Source organism: Amborella trichopoda, chromosome 9 (genome assembly GCF_054954075.1).
Source record: "Amborella trichopoda isolate Santa Cruz 75 chromosome 9, AtrichopodaSantaCruz75HAP2 v2.0, whole genome shotgun sequence".
NCBI classification, from domain to species: Eukaryota; Viridiplantae; Streptophyta; class Magnoliopsida; order Amborellales; family Amborellaceae; genus Amborella; species Amborella trichopoda.
In genome coordinates, this window is record NC_142344.1 from 32,135,046 (window position 1) to 32,154,725 (window position 19,680).

Genomic DNA, 19,680 nt, shown 5'->3' on the forward strand with positions numbered 1-19,680 from the left:
AACACAGTCGGTGAAGCCTAACGTCGGTTGCATTTTTTCTCCCTTCCTTCTAACACAGTCGGCAATGCCTAGCGCCGACTGTGTCTTCCTTCCCTTTCTCTCTTTTATTCTCTCCCCTTTCATACTCTTCTCTTCCTTTCTTCTCCCTCCTTCTTTCTGTTCCCTTCTTCTCTTATTTCATTTCTTATTCTTTCCTTATAACCATCATTCTGTTATTCTTTCATTTGACTAAGAGGGATTGAGGTTAGCCACCCATGGTAGTCCTGTCGTCTAGCCGTAATGTTGTTGTGCTAAGATTACTTGGCCCTCTTTATTGCCACGACAGATTAACCATTGTGCCTAGCTAGTCGGTACTAGTAATGATGTCTAATAGTAATTCATTGAGCCGTTCTTAGTTATTGAGCCCGTTTTGCTACCATGTCAGGCCAATTATTCACCAGCTTAGTCACCGCTCTGATACTCCCACTTAGTTGAATTCTTCTCTCCCCCATTTTTCTTCTCTTATCTTTCTCTCATTCTTTTTGAATGCGCATGCTTGTGTACGTTCGTCAAAGAGGAAAAGGGTGAGGTTTGACCCACCTATCTTATAACCTTTGCCATATGTGTGTTATTAGATAAAACAGAAGAATACAAGTCAATGGAGGCGATTCCGAACCTGTTTTATTACCGGGGGGCTTTCTTCATAAGAGGGTGCCCACGCGAGCCAGCTTGAGTAAGTCCTGAACCCACTTTAAATTTCTCCCTCACCGGTTGATAAAACCTACCCCCGTTCTCAAACGAGGTTCCCAAGAGAGAGATCTCAAAAACGTCTCGGGTCGTCTCTCGAAGCTCGAGAAGCATGCCGCCCGATCCTCAAAAGATCCGGAGGGCGAGATCGAGGCACCTAACTAGCTTGACGACTCCACTGGGGACTTACTACAGCTTAGTCGGATCGTTCTTGGTTGGCTAGTTTCTTCTTTTAATATTTGCTTTCATTATCTTTTCACATTTTATTTATGGCTTGCGGGTTTTGTAACCCATTTATCTGGATTGGGGATTTTTTTATCCCCACATTCGAGAGTGTCCCTAGGGAACAAGTTCCTTCGACTTGGTTCCCAACCATCCTCTAGAGCAAAGACCCATTGTCTAGCTCTCAAGTCTTAACCTAGACCGGTGTGAGGTAGGACTTAAAGGTCCCTCACTCCCCATCTCCTCGCTCAGGTGGAAACTCCATCAAGGCGCCCTGCATCGACAACACTTCTGTTGCCCCACACAGCATGCACCTAGCCGCCGGCAAGTCACTTGCCGGTTGTGTTTTTGAGGTACGTTGGAAGGCTACTCAGTCCCTTTCTGCAAAAGGCAAACAAGTTGCCATTGCTTCGGTGGGCCGCCATAAAGCTACCCCCACATTTCTGCATCATTGGTCTCTATTCCTAGAGGTTCAACACATCGAGGCGAAAACCCCACGGTCTCCACTCCTCACACACACCACAAGGCTCGTGGGTCACTCACTCGAGCCACATTTCGGGGCAACCCTTATGCTACCCAGAGTCGGCATCCAAGATCAGACCTTCTAAGGTCAGGTCTTGTGCACACTGATCACATGCATCTCACTGCTCGGGGCAACGCCGTCATTATGCCAACCTGAGTACACAGGAGACGACCTCCTCGTCTTTATATTCAGCCCACACAAGTGCACTCTGTAAGGGGTCAGCTTACACCTGTTCTCTTACAGACACCTGTTCTTGGTCTCTTTAGGCCATATCACTTGCACGAGCTCGGGCTGACCCCCAGGTCTCTCATAATCCTTCTTCAAGGGGCGCACACGTGTCGCCATCACAGACGTCCCCCGCCTTAGACTCGGGCCTTCTCATGACTCAATCCTACCCCGACCCACTCCTCCTTCTTCGAGCAAGCATCTTCAGCCTTGGCACTCGAAGGTTTTCCTCAAGAGTACCATTCTGAACCAGCCCCATCACTTTGGTCTTGCCTTTAGAGCTCAAGGCATTGATCTGATGGAAGATCGAGTCCTTCATCCTCCACGGCCCAAGATGACTCCAGTTCTTAGCTCTCATCCATTGCTGCACCTGATGGAGACAGTTCTCTCTTGTGCAAGAAGACTTGACCAACCGCGACTTAGATCACAGTTTTGGCATGTGGTCCATCAAAACCTCAAGGCTAAACACGATAAAGGTTTGCAAATTTTGATTAGGGAGGTGATCAAGACAGCCAAAACAACCAATTCTGATGACCCTCTTCACCTGAATCCCTTCTACCCCCTTCAGACGATGAAGCTTGAAGAAGAGCTCCATGAGCCCTGTGCTGTGGTTACTGTCGTAGAAGAAGACTCAGCAGTCATAGTCCTAAGACTGTCAAGAACCGGTCTTAATGCGATCAACATACAAGAGTCGAGTTCAGTCAGGGCATGCTGACCCCCTACTGATTGACCTACCACATACCACCCATCAAGGTCGCAAGCCCTCAGTTTCCACTAACGTTGACCTCCATAGAGAAACGGTCAACGTAATGGTTGTAAGTGAGCCCGGTGATGCGCAGGAAGAGCGCATGAACAAGTTTGAGCATATGGTGGGCGCGATGATGGAAAAGATCGATTGTATTGATGCCGCACGCCAATCGGCTAATCATGAGATCAATTCCCATCACTTTGATGGTGCACCTCCATGGCAGCCCCCTCCTTCTACCTCACAGGACAATTCTGCCCTCATCCCATCTCTCAAACAGACAATGACGCTATGGTCACCCATACCCTAAAGAACAGACAAATCTCGAGGATACAAGGTGTGACGCCTTATCAAAGGCCATGCCCCTTGTCCAATGATCAGGTCTCGTTTTCCTTAGATTATAAGAAAGGGAAGTTTCCCTCAGATTATTCAATGGAACCACGTCTCCAAGCCAGCATATTGCCCACTTTCAAGTAGCATTTCGAGAAACAGTGGCTGACAGGAGACTTCTTCTCCGACAGTTCGGTGAGACACTTGATGGCCCAGCATTCCAATGATATGTCTGACTTCCTCCAAACTCAGTGCATACATGGGAGGAGATGGGGAAACTATTTTATCAACACTTCTATGAGATCAAGAGAGAGGTTCAAAGCATCAGACTTCTCACATTGACTCAAGACCCCGATGAGCCTGTGGATCAGTTCATATCAAGATGGAGAAATTTGGCTTCCCACCATCCTAATCCTATGCCTGAGAAGGAAGCAATCCAAACTTGCGTGCGAAACATGCGACCCGAGATCTCTCTACATGTCGAAGCCTCTAATCCGACCTCCATGTTAGAGTTGATCTCTAAATCAGTTCGCATAGAAAGTTTATCACGCCACCATGGTGGGACACGACAACCATCTACAAGCTTAGCAAACAACCGGGGCAATGGTAGCTCTCGGAATAACACACGGGGCAGCCAATAGAAAGCAGTAATCAGTGCAGCTGTCAAGGTCACTAATTCAAAGAAGGCTCCCTCCCAAACTTTGGACCTCTTTAAAGGGGTAAGCATGGCAAAGGTAACATCCAGGCTGGTAAGCAACAAAAGTCGTACAATCGGGTACCCCCACCAGCCAACCTTGATCGGGGTGATTATTTCACCAAGCATAGGAACAAGGCCTATCCCTTCCAAAAGGAATGGGTCCCCGCGCTGTTTCGATTATTATTGGAATAAAATATGATTCAGCTTCCAGAAGCCAAGTTCCCTGAGCAACGTGGCCTGGACACTCAGGAGAATTTTTGGAATAAAATATGATCCAGCTTCCAGGGTCATATAAAGCTTGAAGACTTAAAGAAGGCCTTTAGGGCAGCCGAGGCCTCCCCTGCCGTAACCATCCAAGAGGAAGACAAAATGCCTGATATCCTTTACGCCTTCTTCATTATAATGCTTCAGAAAGGCATAATCACACTGAAGAAGGTAAGGAAACCCTGCCTTGCTAAGGGGACTGAAGATCGTTGGTTCTTGTACCATCAAATAAGAGGCCATTACCTGTCGGAATGCATAAATTTCCTTGATATATTTGCAAAGAAAATCTGACAGTGTCAGGAGTTTTACAATCTCCCCATAAGTGATCCTCAAGTCATTCCTCTATCGGGCAAGAAGAACTCACAAAGCAGGACCTTCCTATCAAGGACTCGGACTCCGCTGAATCCTTGACTTCCCAACCATGGATAGTCTACCATGGCCGAAGCAGACACACGTCCTTAAGGCAAGAAGCAGTTCGCCAAGCTAGAGCTGTTCACAAGCCCAGCGAGACGAATCAAACATCACCTCAAAAAACTAGAAAGAGACGAGCACCAAGGGCTACTCGTAGAAGAAACAAGACCGCTCAACCCATAGTCGAGCAGGAATTTCTCAGGCCCCTTCCTCCACAGCCAACTTTACTGGACTTCATCCCTGACACGATCCTTCTTCCTTCTTCATCCTATCAAGAAGATGTTCCCGTGCCATCTCCCACTCAACACACGTCCAATGAGGTTAACGACGTTAAAAGCACTCCCCAACGATTTAAGCAAGGAAAAGACCTAAAAGATCCTCTGCACCCGTCCAACCCTGTTGATGACATAGAAAGCTACCCAGATCAGTCTGTTGAGGGGAACGACCTTAAAAGTCCCCCACCTTCTAACCCTTCTCCTTCTTCTTCTCCTGCTTCTCATTCTCCCTCTTCTACATTCTCTGTAGGTACAACCTTGATATGCCTGGACTTTGAGGCTCTCGATAGAGAATTTGAAGGAATCAATATAAGCAGAATGAAACAGAAATGATTGAGAAGGACCCTGGCACAAGCAGTAAGATTCCTAACAATTACTGATGCCCTGATAGCTAAAGCCAAGGCAGAGCCACCTTCTTCAAAGAAGCACAAGAAGTCGAAGCCAAAGAAACCCCAGTGGCCCCTTGAGCCTGACTTTGAGCAGAGACTGCGAGAATCAAATGGGAAAAGCTCCTATTCTCAAGAAGCCACGTGGTGCAAATTTCAGAAGTAATACCCATGATAGGGCACATAAATCTCAGTTCAGAGAGGATGCTGCAGCCTCCACCGTAGAAGTCGGGCACCTTGAAGTTCCCCAGTTCGCCACTACCCTTAATCCAAAGACTAGTCTGTTTATCTTACAGCTCCCTGGGTTCCTTCCTAATCCCAATACTTCAAACAATCCACCACCTATTCTCCAATTCATTGGGACCCCTTTGATCCCATACACTCAATCTCTTTCAAAACCTCAAACTTCTGTCACTCGAACTAAGCCCGCTGTGCAATCAAGTCAGCCAGCCGGTCAAAATAAACCTTTTCTACCTAAACATGCTCCTCAACCCAACATACTACCCAAATTAGTGGCAAGACCTAGAGCACAAGGCCCTGATCAAGAAAAGGTGAAATATGATGTGATAGGGCATCTACGGAAACTTCTGGCTCTTCTTAGTATCTCTGACGTCCTCATGCTCTCGAAGGATCATCAGATGTCTTTGGTTGAAGCACTCTCTAACCCAGAAGTGTATGAAACTGAAGTAGAACTTATTGAGGTCGACTAGACAATTTTAGAAGGATGTATGCCAATCACCTTTTCCGAGGATGATCTGTAGCTGGGAGAAAAATTTCATAATCGCCATCTCTTTGTTACTGTCGAATTACATGCATGCCCCATCAACTGAATTACGTTAGATGGAGGGTCAGCAGTCAACCTTATTCTAAGGAGGATCATTAATCGATTAGGGTTGGGGTCCGAAGATCTTACCCGGACCCACGTCACAGTTCAACGGTTCAACCAATTAGGAGAGAAGCCAGCTGGTACAGTACGCCTTCGTTTTAAGATCGGTGAGCTAAACAACTATGCTCAGTTTCATGAAATCGACACTGACACTTCCTACAATATCTTCCTTGGTCGGGCATGGCTCCATGACCAAGGGGTGGTTCCATTAACATTACACCAATGTTTCAAGTATAGCTGAGACGGGAGACATCACACGGTCTATGCTAACAAAAGACCATTCCCTGTGGTCGAAACTCACAATTCCGATGCTAAATATTACTTCACGGATCTAGCGTTGCCCATGAAGCCAAATGATGGAGGTCACAAGTCTACAGTCAAGACATCATCTTTGTCTCATGAAGATGTTGAGGATGTTAGGAGAACATTGGTGAACACGTTCAAAGAGGAAGAAAGGCAGGGTAGAATTTTACCCTTAACCACCCTTCATCCTAACATCCCAGCCATCATCCCTCGATAAACTCCTTCTTCACTTGAAAAGGAGCCTTTGCCCACTGCCCTCAGTTTTAAGCCACCTTGGCCGGAAGATGAACCAGAGGTCATTCCTGAGATTAAGCAAGCCATGGGGATAGAATTCTTGGCTCCAGGGATCACTTATACCCTGGACCAGCAAAAAGTCATACTTATTCCCATTACGCTCTTTAAAGCCGAAGTGGCGCGATAACCGCCGTGAAATATTTTTCAAAATTCGGTTGCTATAAGTATAGAGGATGCTCCTCAGATCGGTGTCCGGCTGAAAGTTCTACTTTGCCCCGACCTCTCAAGAGGAGAGCAGTTCGATAAAAAACAACTTTCTTCCCCTCAAGTGTAGGAACCGAAGTACACAGTCTTCAAAGTCAGTTGGAGGTCATGCATATCGCTTCAAAACATCTCAAGGAGTTCATGTAGGAGACCAAACGCCATGATAAGCTTGAAGTAACACAAATGGAGGCCGAAGCCCCTCCTGACTGGACTATCTATAGCAACCAGGCTCACCAAATCACGAGAAAAATGAACTATGAGCCCTTTGTCAATCAGACATTAAGAGGAGAAAAAGCAACGACCCCCCATTTCCAAGCTATCCAAGCCACGACAAGCCCACCCTGGGGCTAAACAAGGCCTAGGGTATTAGCCTCTTGGGGCAATAAAAGTGTCGAGTGGCATTCAAAAAAAGAAATCACATGAGGTGCAGCAAAAGTAAGAAGAGAATGAAATCATGCAGTAAAGTCAATCAAAAGAGAGATGCACTTTATTCATCAGTTAAAAACTTTTACAAAGTACTTGCAAGAGGAAAGGACATGTTCAAAAACTATCGATCATCTTATTGATCTCTGTGCTGTGCGCTGCAAGAGAAGTCTCGGTACCCTGAACACACTCCTTCAGTCCCACCACCATTTGAGTCTCCTCTGCCGTCGCCATAGTTTCCGACTCAATTGTGCCATTGAGTTCGGACAAATCTTCAACCAATGAGCCCTCCATGGCCCTCCTCTGGACCATCTCCATCTCAAGGCCCACGAATTCCTGTCTCAGTATTCACATCTCTTCACTGATTTCGATCATTCTCTTGAAGCTGCCTTGCGCCTCCCTCCTGAGATCGTTCTAATAGCTAGTTATCGTGGCCTTCTTCTCAATGCAAGCATCTATCTCCCCATGATGGCGCGAGATCGACTCTTCTAAGCAGGATAGCTTGTTAGTTTCTTCCTCATGATGTAGCACCCCCAACCGCCAGCTCTCCAACTCGTTTAGAGTTGCATTAAAATGGGAAAGCACTTCTGGTGCACTCCCAATTGCGGTGGTAGTAGCAAGCTCCTTCAGTCTTGCCAAAGCTTTGCTAGCTCATTGGAAGGCAACTCCTTTGAGCCCTGAAGCATGCTTGTAATCATGGTAGAAACCTCGCTAAAAATGGGCCTAGATGGTGTTCTTGGGATTTCTACTTCTGAAGAAGCCTCAACCTGCTCGGGTTTTTTAGTGCCAGCCTCCCTGCCTTGACCTTCTCCCATAGGGACCTGTACTTTTGTCCCAGCAGGTTCTGAAGAAGCCTATTCCTCACTTCAGCATTAGCAGGTTTAGGAACCACCTCCTCTCCAGCCAACTCTAGCCACGACTACTTCCATTTGGTTTGCACCTTCAAAGGGCAGAACCTCAGCCACGAAGAGCTCAGTCCCCTCATCTTCATGACCTGGGACCATGGACGCAGCAAACCTCTTGGTGCTCGGGTGCATCATCAATTACGAGCTTTTATTCTTGAGTAATAGTCCCTACCTCGATCAGGGCATTGAGCTCCTGATGCATGGAGACCACATCAACATTAGATTCCCTTCTTAGAGAAGTTCCTTTGGGACTTGCAGCCTCATCAGTACCCTTCCGAGCTGCCTTCGACTCAGGGACTGCCCTGTATTTACCACCACAAGATCCGAAGTCACCTCCCGATCAAAAGCAATGACAACGGGCTCAGAGCAGTCAGAGTCATCTGCCTCAGTTTCTGAAGAGAAAGAAGACAATTCAGGAGAAGCAGGAGGTGGTCCAGGGAGTGCAGAGGGTGATACTAGGGGAGTTTCTAAAAGATCAGAAGAGGAAGAGCTACCTCCTGGTTTTGACATCATAGGAAGGTTGGCACTCTTGTGCCTGCGAGTATGCCCACTAATTGAAGACGGTGCACGAGTATCGACATCGGTCTAGTGTTTTCATTTCTTCCCCCCTGTCGGAGTAGGAGCGGCCGCTTCAGATCCACCTCCCTGGGAAGGTCCTCCAGCCAATTTACTGTGGGAACCACTCTCGACTAGGGTGTTCAAGTCATGTGGGGGACACTTTTCATAACCAGGGACTTGGCAACCCTCATCCCACTCGAAGAGGGAACTAAGATTATCGAAGACACTCTAAGTCCTTGTCTTCATTGCAAGAAATTCTGTTGAGCCCTCATCAACTGCTATCTCACGCGGAATCCCTATAGCTCGCCAGTTAGAGGGATAATCTAAGACAAATATTGCATCAGAAGTAAGAGCATTCGACAGTCTCCTTTGCCTGATATCTTGGCACCAGTTACCATTCACCCATTTCCAAGAGTGATCTTTATCCCAATATCCCTTGCTGGTGATTTTCCACCAGTTCACATAGGCCTTGGTGAGGTAATACATATTTGCTAGTTTATGTCATCTCTAGACACATAAACCAAGCGGTCTGTATAAGCTTTGGCAGCCAGCGCTCACGGAAAGTTCCAAAATCTTCCGTCTTCCTCTTATTCACCTTACTTCGGTACTTTTCGAAAAACACCGAGAAGGGGCAGCCTTGATCAAGCCTGTGCTGACAGGAGAAGCGGTGGGGGAAATACCCCTCTAACCTGACACTATGCGGAGTCTGATAAGGTAGAACTCCCTCTCTGGTGCTTAGGATGAACATGGCCTCCTTAATGGTTGTTGGAGCACCGTCTAGCTCATTCCCTAACTCATCAATGAAAGCACGGTCGATGAAGCTCCTTATCGGGAAGGGGACATGCCACATGTTCAAAGAGTCATTCCCAAATAGACCCTGAGCCTCCCATGGGGTATGAAAGATAGCCCTCTGGTTGGAAATCCTCATTAAGAAGGGCCACAATTTATTTCCTAAGCACTGATGCTTGACATAGGTGTTAGGGAAATAGGCCCCTAGCCACCTGCACACATAATGGATGGGGAATGGAGTTTTAAAATCCCTTCCCCCCCTCTTTGCCCTTGTAGGCCTTTCCATGGGAGATGGCCCCCAAGCCATGGTAAATGTTACACAAGACTGGTTGAGCAAGGGCATACTCACACCCTCTAGCCATATAGCATGCCACATACATTACACCTGGACGAATGTCGTCCCCCCAGCCAGGGAGTACGAATTTGCACAAAAATAGAGCCAAATACGTGGCCAAGAAGACACAGTCATTGTCGATCTCAAGTTGATATACACGAGGCATCTCCTTTGCAGCTGCCTTCCCTTCCCCCTTCGGTGTGCCCTGACCACCCTCGGGATAAACCCCACAAAAGAATTTCACCCATTACGTGAAGGTGATCCTGCCATTGCTTGACCGGGCGGCAATCGACTGGTAGGCCTCGAAGATCTTTTGAAAACTGGCAAGCGCCTCTTCATCCCCCAAGTTAGCACCACCGAAGATGACTGAGTTCGGGGGCACGAACTCGTCATACATAGCCCGGATCATCGGGGGAGACCTCCAATAAAAATGAAGATCTAGTAAAGAGATTCCGGCTTCTCCATGTCCAAGAAGCCAGGTATTACTAACATGGCTCCACGTCTCCAGTAACACCGTTACTATGTTGGAGGAATGGTCATAGTAGCTGCCCAAACACTGGACCACTGCTAATAGTGAAGCACATTCAAGAGTACTTCTGTACGACCCCAATACCTTCGTAGTTCAAGAAGAGTATCCCTTCAAGTATTGGTGCTCCCCTTGAATTTAGAGGCCTTTTGGTGACCACATTAGTAGTCCCTTTTCTTGTACAATTCATTTCCTTAAGGTAGGCAAGTTCTCTACAGAAGCTATGTTCCGATGCATACAGTGAAGAAGTGCCACTCCTTCAGTACTAACGTTGTCGTTATTACCGTCACGTACTTCGAAACAAATGGGGTCAGTAATGAAAGTGACACTGAGGGGCCACTTTGGTTCACATATTGGCTGGGTCAGTCAAATGGGCTCACCCCTTGATAAAACCTCACATGTGAAATCACATGCACCGATTTCTCCCTCCCTTGGAAGCCTCTTCACATCAGGAATTTGCTAAGAAGAACCAACCATTACAAAAGGTTTAATGGGGTACTCCAAAGAAAGTTGCTAAGACACCGATCAGTGCCGGCTGTGTCCGCTAATACTTAGCACCGGTTGCGTCTGCCAACCCTCAGTTCCGGTTGAGCTTATCAATGCCGAGCGTCGGTTGCAGGCCAATGGCTAGCGCCGACTGAGTCTGTCAACACTCAGCACCAGTTGAGATTGCCAAGGCCCAACACCGGTTGTGTCCTCCAAAGGCAGTGCCGACTGTGATTGGATCTCTCACACGTGCCATGCCTCGAACTCAGTTGAGCTGACTGACGACTATCTCCACGTCCTTTAGCGCCGCCTAACACACGAGCTAAGGCCAACCTTCACCATGTCTCCTGCAATCGCATGATTTCCATAGGTGACGGTTCACCTCCCACGATTGTTCACCTTCCCTACAACCGTTTTGTCCCTTTGATTTCCTGTCAGAACTTCTTCTACACGGCCTAAAAAACCCACAGAAAGACTTCCCCTGCCTACGTTTTTGGCTGGGAAGTCACCAAAACCTCTGAAAAATCACTACAACCCTTAGGAAACCCCTTAAAACTCCCCAAAAAATCCCCAAGACTTGTGGAAATGCCTACAACTGTACTTCCCGCCTTTTCCACCTTCAAAATGCCTATGTCGGAGTTCTTCTATTTCTCGAAAAGCCCCCTATGCTAACCATAAAACTCCTGTGAATCCCTGGTAGAGTCTTTCTTGCCAGACAACCTCTCCTGTAAAAACCTTTGCGAACTGAAAGCTTCCCTGAAAGGTTTCCCGAAACACTTGACCTCTTGCCAGAATCTCCCTTGCCACTTGCTGAAACTTCTACCGAGTACCCTTTACTCACAGTTTAAAATTTTCTCAAGTTTTTACCTTCGGTGAAAAGTGAGGGAAAATTGGGTCTTACCTCCTTATGTATCCTGCACTACCCTCGAACACCCCTCACAAAATGGGAATCCCAATCGCATCCAAGGGAAGCCAAACGACGATGAGCTGGGACGGGCTGTGACCCGAGGCCCGAGTCAACACTCATCGCCGCTTGTAAAATTCCAAAAAATGGGCCGGAACGGGTCAGGCTCGGGCCATGACTCAAGTATCAATCCATGCCCAGCGCCGGGTGAGTTTCAAATGGCCCTAGCGTCGGTCGACTTGGTCTCGGGTGATATCCAAACAACCTTAGTGCCAAATTACTTAGTGCTGGTTGTGTTCAAACAATGTCACGGCTCGTTCACAGCGTCAGCTGAGTTTTATCAACCAGCGTCGGTTGTGTTTTTGAAAACTCAGTGCCGGTTGAACACTCGCAAGAGACAATTATTGCTACACCTGGCGCCGGCAGTATTTCAAGCTGTCTATTGTCGCTTAGTTCCAGCCTTGTGTATCCTGTCATCCCCAGTGGAGTTGTACCCAAGGCGTTGCACCCAAGCTGTGGCCTATCATCCCCAACAGACATAGAAGCAGACCATTATTCCTCATCCTCGTAGAAGTCACACCCATACTGCAGGCCATTATCCCCAATGGAGTTAGGGTCATTCTTACCTCTTCAATTCCTGGGGGCTCTGTTTCACACCAAGCTATCTTATCCTCAGGGAGTCGGGTTACCTGTCATAAGCCAATTCTCCATAGAGTCTCATCTTTTACCCCAGGGAGCCACGCTTGCCCCCCTAAGCCCTAGTGACGTCCTCTTCTGTTGGACATCCTTCATCAGGTCACCATTTCCATCTGAGCCCTCAGTTTGTGAATGGTCTTAACCATTTTATCCCCAGGGAGTCGGATTGCCATCTACAGACCTATTCCCCATGAAGCTCCACCTACATGGCGACCCAGCCTCGGTCCGTGCTGCACGACCCTAAACTGCACAGCCTCGGTCTATGCTGCACGACCCTAAACTGCACAGCCTCGGTCCTTGCTGCATGACCCTAAACTTCACAGCCTCGATCCGTGTTGCATGACCCTAAAACTGCATAGCTTCGGTCCAAACTATATGACATTAAACTGTAGCGGAGGTATAGTTGCACGATCTTAAACTGGACTATCTTAGTTGCATGACTTTAAACTGCTTAACTGGCCCAGCTATATGACCTTATACCATAGTGCACGTCCTAGCCACATGACGTTATCCAAACTATATGACCTTAAACTGTAGCGGAGGTCTAATTGCACGACCTTAAACTTCACGGTCCTAGTTGTATGAATTTAAACTGCATAATCATGGTCTCAACTATATGACCTTAAACTGTAGTGGAGGTCTTGTTGCACGACTTTAAACTGCACGGTCCTAGTTGTATGACTTTAAACTGCATAAACACGGTCCAGATGTATGACCTTAAACCATAGTGCACGTTCTAGCTGCGTACGTTAAAAGGACTTATCACTATGGTCCAAAGTATATGACCTTAAACTATAGCGGAGGTCTGGTTACACCTTAAACTGCACGGTCCTAGTTGTATGACTCTAAACTGCATAACCACGGTCCAGCTGTATGACCTTAAACCATAGTGAACATCCTGGCTGCATGACGATAAACAATTTTGCACAGGTCCTAGAGGTATGACCTTTAAAACTTGCCCCCACATATGCGCACATGCTTTTACGTGCACTTTCACACATGCCTTCCCTAACCTACCTGTTAGTGTGCGCCCGCCATCTTCATGACCTCCCCAGTGTGTCATCACCATACCTCATTCCATAGTGAGTCTCACCTGTGCTCACAAAACAACGAACCATCCCACCATCCATACTCGTTGTAAGTTAGTGGGTCACCATCATCCACTCACATTTCATACATCATCCATCTTTCATAGGTAGCTTAATGTCATTTCCCCAAGTGAGTCAAACCACCACCATACTCACTCCATGCCCTCCACAAACTGCCATTCATCACCACCATGGTCCAGCTGTATGACCTTAAACCATAGTGCACGTCCTGACCGCATGACATTAAACTGTTTCGCATAGGTCTCGAAGGCATGACCTTAAACACGCCTTCATAAAAAAAAATGATGATGAAATAACATGCATGGTGTATACCTTAACATGGGAACACTATGAGTAAAAATGACGGATGGGCATGGTTATAAAACCTTGAGTAAAATAGTTTCATGAATAAAAAAACCGTGAAAACCTGAAAGGGCATCGTGAATAAAAATAGATGAAAAGGGTGGACATGGCTGAAAGGTCATGGGTAAAAGAGCTCCAAAATAAAAAGAAGTTGATGAAAATCGTCTCTACGGTGCCGCTTACCAAGTTCAAGCAAAAATTCACAAAAGACACTTGGACCAATAAACAGGTTGATGCAACACTCCCCTCAATAGGCGACTTCAGCCCTCACAAAGGCAAGAAATTGACAAAGCCAGGGCGAAACTAGCCAGAGACTTCAGCTCGCCTAGCTGGTAGGCCCAAACCATCGAGATCGACTAATAAAACTGTCCTCGACTGGATCCAGTAGACGAGACCTACAGTGGGACTCTGATCGTTCAAAGCAAACCTGGTATAACAGTAAACAGTGCGGACCAATAGCAAACAAATGAACACAGACAAAATGGGAACAATGCCCTTCAACATGGTACTCAATTGTCAGACGGGCTTAATTCTGATTGACGAGGTCCGTACAAAATCGTCAGCTTCAGAATCACAAATGGTCCATCCGTGGAGACTTTACGTGAATCTCCTCGGTGTTCATGTGGTTCTGTGGCTAGGGAGAAAAAAAAGTAAAAGCCGAAGGAAATTTTCTGAATGATTGTCTTTCTCGCTTCTCTTAAAGCACAACATTAGGTGGGACAAGCTGTTTGAATGTATTTTTCAGCACCTAGGTGGTTAGGTGCCTCAATCTCGCCCTTCGGATCCCTGGAGGATCGGGCGGCACGCATCTTGGGTTTCGAGAGAGACCCGGGATGTTTGTGAGATCACTCTCTCGAGAACCTCGTTAAAAAAAGGGGGCAGGTGTTACCAACCGGTGAGAGAGGAATTTAAAGGTGGGTTTGGGACTTACTCGGGCTGACTCGTGTGGGCGCCGTCTGAGATCACGAAGATAGCCCCCAGTAATGAAACTGGTTAGGAATTGCCTCCCTTGGCTCGTATTCTTCTTATTTTCTACTTTCCTAGAATGATACATATATATGGCAAAGGTTATGAGACAGGTGGGTCAGACCTCACCCTTTTCCTCTTTGATGATCATACGCAAGCATGCGTATTCAAAAAGAAGAAAGAAAGACGGGGCGGGGGGGGAGAGAGAGGAATTCGACCAAGCGAGAAGATCAGAGCAGTGACTAGGCTGGTGGATAATTGGCGTAATGTGGTAGTGAAACGGGCTCGGTAACTGAGACCGGCTCAATGGATTACTACTAGATGCTATTGCCAATATCGACTAGCTAAGCACGATGGTCGGTCTGCAATGACAGTAAAGCGGGCCAAGCGAACCTGGCGCAATGACATTACGGCTAAATGACAGAACTGTCATGAGATGCTAACCTCAATCCCTCTTGGTCGAATGAAAGAGTAGCAGAAGAATGGTTAAGGAGAAGAAGGGAATGGACAGAAGGAGAGAGAAGAAGGAAGATATGAGGGAGAAGAAAGAAGAGGAGATGGAATCGGCGCTAGACATTGCCGACTGTCTCAGAAGATGGTAGTGAGAGGAAGCAGTTGGTGCTAGGCTTCACTGACTGTGTTATATGAGAAGAGAGGAAGAGAACCAACTAACACTAAGTCTCACCAACTGACAGAAGAAGAGAGGGAGAAATAGTCAGCACTAGGCCATGCCCACTGATAAAAGAGGAGAGAGAAGATCAACCGACGCCAAGTCTCTCCGACTGATAGAAGAAGAAAGAGAAGACCAACTGACGTTAGGTCTCACTAACTGACAGAAGAAGAGAGAGAAGACCAACCTGCGTCAAGTCTCACCAATTGATACAAGAAGAGAGAGAAGACCAACCGATGCTAGACCTCACCGACTGATAGAAAAAGAGAGAGAAGACCAACCGACGCTAGGTCTCATCGACTGATAGAAGAAGAGAGAGAAGGCCAATCGGCGCTAGGCCTCACCGACTCATAAAAGAAGAGAGAGGAGGCCAACCGGCGCTAGGCCTCGCCAGTTGACAGAAGAAGATAAAAAGGACCAATCGACTCTAGGTCTCGCCAATTAATAAAAGAAGATAGAGATGACCAACCGACGCTAAGTCTCGCTAGTTGACAGAAGAAGATAGAGAGGACCAACCAGCGCCGGTCTCGTCAGCTGATAGAAGGAGATAAAGAGGACCAACCGGTGCTAAGTCTCGCTAGTTGACAGAAGAAGATAAAGAGGACCAATTGATGCTAGGTCTCGCCAGTTGATCAAAGAAGAGAGAAGAGAGAGAGGAGAGAGAAGAGAGAGAAAGAGAGAGAAGAGAGAAAGAGAGAGAAGAGAGAGAAGAGAGAGAAGAGAGAGAAGGGAGAGAAGAGAGAGAAGAGAGAGAAAGAGAGAGAAGAGAGAGAAGAAAGAGAGGGTAGGAGAGAGAAAGTTGCCTACCCGAAGGGTATCAGCCCTTTTCTTCTCTATCCTCTCTCTCTCTCTTTCTCTAAGATGTACTCACAGGCTCAAGCAATGAATCGAAATTTTATTGAACCTTCTAAGAATCAACTGAAGGTCGAGGGGTTTGTTTACAATGAGGCAGTGCTTGTTTATATAGAATTGTGCCCAAACATGGGTGGGTTGATCAAAATTAGACCTAATTACTGAAAATTAAGATTTAATTGAATTAAAAGTAATTCTAAAAATTGGTGCAAAAGGACTGTTTTCCCCTACCTAACAATGTATGGAATTCTAGAATAGTCCATGCTGCTGCCCAAGATCTTGCGTGATCTTCCATGGCTGACTCGAGGGTGTTTTGATACCCATTTAATTAAAAGATTATTGTTTTCTTGTAGGGCTCGGCATGATGATCGTTTCGATACCAACTTCGAGCCATGAATCATGTCTTTGAGCCATGATCATGAGACATGAAATTTGTTTGAATCTTGAAAACTTCGGATCGATAGTGCGACCGTTCCTTAATATTTTTATGTGATTTCTTCGTCGTAGTGTATTGAGCATGTCATCACAATCATGTGGCAACAAACCAGCCCGAACGAAGATTTCACAACTTTTGAGTTTTGACCGGAATCTGGAATTCGACGGCCAGAATTTCAGTCACTTCATCGGCTTCGTATGTGAAATTTGACCGTTCATCATGTACGGGGTTAGAACTAATGATAGGCCTAGACCTTACGCACACCATGGAATTGGTTTCGCGTTGATCCGTTGCACCAGCATTGTGATTTGGTTTATCGAGTGAGGTGTGTCGCTGCTGAATTTTCTGTAACTTTCTAACAGATCGGTAACTTCTCTCTAGCAATTCTCCCTACGAGGATATCGCCACGGGGTGTACCACATATCGAATTGTTTATCTTGATGAGACGAATACACTCACCAAATTTGGGAGCGATCCGACTTGGAACAAATGAGTTATGGGACCCAAAAGTGACTTCCGTGACATTAAAAATAACCACCTTTAATGGTGTTTTGATGCAGTGAGGCCACACGGGAATAAAGTGAGGCCCCTGCTGTTTCATTGTTTTGCTCATATCTTTGTTCTGGAGTGTCTGATTAAGCCGAAACTTGGCCCATAGGCATTTTTTACTGTGTCGGATCTAATAGCGATGGTACCATTATAATTTGAGATACCAAAAATATAGTTCCAGTTGTAGGGTCTATTTCAGGATACTAGAGGCCATTTTTTATGAAAACTATTCCTCTGTTTTCACTACCTTAGACATGTCGGAATGCGATAAAACTTGGCAAGTGGTCTTTTGGAGTACTGATGACGATTTTGACCAATTATGGTGCCATTCTGAGATTGTCGAGAATTTTCACTGTTTTGTAGGCTTTATTGACCTGCTTCCTACCAGGGACCAAGGTGCTGAAAACTACGTTCAAACAGCTTGCCCCACCGAATTTTGTGCTTCAAGAGAAGCGAGAAGGAAAATAATTTAGAAAGTTTCCTTCAGCTTTTAATTTTTTCCTTCCTAGCCACAGGACCACGTGAACGTCGAGGAGATTCACGTAATGGTGTAACTAGGCGGCTCAGACGTAGGGATGCATTGTTTGCGGGTCCGTCCATAGAGACTTTAGGGGGAGAAGAGACTTTTGTTTTAGATCTTTTCGAAGTCCTCACCCACAAGCGGATTGTTTGCGATTCTGAATCTGAGGATTTTGTACGAACCTTGTCAATCAGAATTCGACCCATCTGGTAATTGAGTACCATGTCGAAGGACATTGTTCCCATTTGGTCTGGGTTTGGTTGCATCCTCTGGTGTTGAGCCATGTTTCGAGGATGAATGGTGTGCTGAAGGGCCTAGAGTCGGTGCCATCTGCTTTACGAATTAGTCGTTCTTTGGCAAGTAGTGTACCTCAGTTTGTCAAGGTGACCAGCTCTGGGTACAACCACCCCTACCCACTGCTGTGCAGCTAGGAAAATCACCCCGATTGTCGATCCAAATTCTGGCTTCCATGACCAGTAGGGTACCTCAGTTTGTCGAGGTGACTAGCTCTAGGTACAACCACCCCTACCCACTGCTGTGCAGCTAGGACAATCACCCCGATTGCCGGTCCAAGGTCATAGCTGACTTAGCTTCCTTGGGGTGTCTTCAACATTTTTGAAAGTATGTTGATGACCTTGTGAGAATGATAATCTTTGTCATGAGACTTGTCTTGCCGTCTTAATGAGTCTTCTGTCTTTCGAGTCCTTCTTGGTAAATGAACTCAGGCTGTCGGAATCCTTTCCTTGAAGCTCGTGCTCTTTTTTTTTTTTTTTTTCCTGATATTGTGACATCGGTGATTTTCTTCTTTTTGAGTGAGGGTTGAAGCCACCTATTGTGACGAGTGCTGCATCAACCTGTTTATTGATCCAAGTGTCCTTTATGTATTTTCACTTGAACCTGAGAAGCGGCATCGTAGAGAAGGTTTTCACAGACTTCTTTTCATTTTGGAGCTCTTTTACCTATGACCTTTAGGCCATGTCCACCCTTTTCGTCTATTTTTACTCACAATGCCCTTTCGGGTTTTCACCTTGTCCAGTTTTGTTTTATTCACGGAACTGTTTTACTCATGGTTTCGTGACATGCCTGCCCGTCATTTTTACTCATGACATTCCATTGTTCAGGTATACACCATGCCCGTTATTCCTTTAATTTTTTTTTCTGAGGGCATGTTTAAGGTCATGCCTCCGGAACCTGTGCGAAACAGTTTAACGCCATGCGGCCTGGACGTGCACTATGGTTTAAGGTCATACAACTGGACCGTAATGGTGATGGATGACAGTCTATGAAGGCCATGGAGTGAGTATGGTGGTGGTTTGGCTCACTTCGGGAGATGGCTCGAGGCTACCTACGAGAGATGGGCGATGTATGAAAAGTGAGTGGATGATGGTGACCCACTAACTTACAACGAGTATGGATGGCATGATGGTTCGCCATTTTGTGAGCATGGGTGAGACTCACTGGGGAATGATGTAGGATGATGAAAGGAATGAACTCACTGGGGAGGTAATGAAAGTGGTGCACGCACACTAATAGGTAGGTTAGAGAAGGCGTCAGTGAAAGTGCATGAAAAGGCTTGTGCGTGTATGTGATGGCGAGTTTATGGTCATGCCTCCGTGACCTAGGCGAAGCAGTTTATCGTCATGCGGCTAGGACTTACATTATGGTTTAAGGTCATACAGCTGAACTGTGGTTATGCAGATTTAAAGTCGTATAACTAGGACCATGCAATTTAAGGTCGTACAACTAGACCTCCGTTATAGTTTAAGGTCATATAGTTTGGACCATGGTGTTGAGCCTTTTATCGTCATGCGGCTAGGACGTGTGCTATGATTTAAGGTCATACAGCTGGACCGTGGTTATGTAGTTTAAAGTCGTACAACAAGGACCATGCAGTTTAAGGTCGTGCAACTAGACCTCCGCTACAGTTTAAGGTCATATAGTTCGAACCATGGTGTTGAGCCTTTCATCGTCATGCGGCTAGGACGTGTATTATGGACCGTGGTTATGCAGTTTAAGGCCATGCTGTATGGGCCGAGGCTGGGCAGTTTAGGGTCATGCAGTATGGACCAAGGCTGATTAGTTTAGGGTCATGCAGTATGAACTAAGACTAAGCAGTTTAGGGTC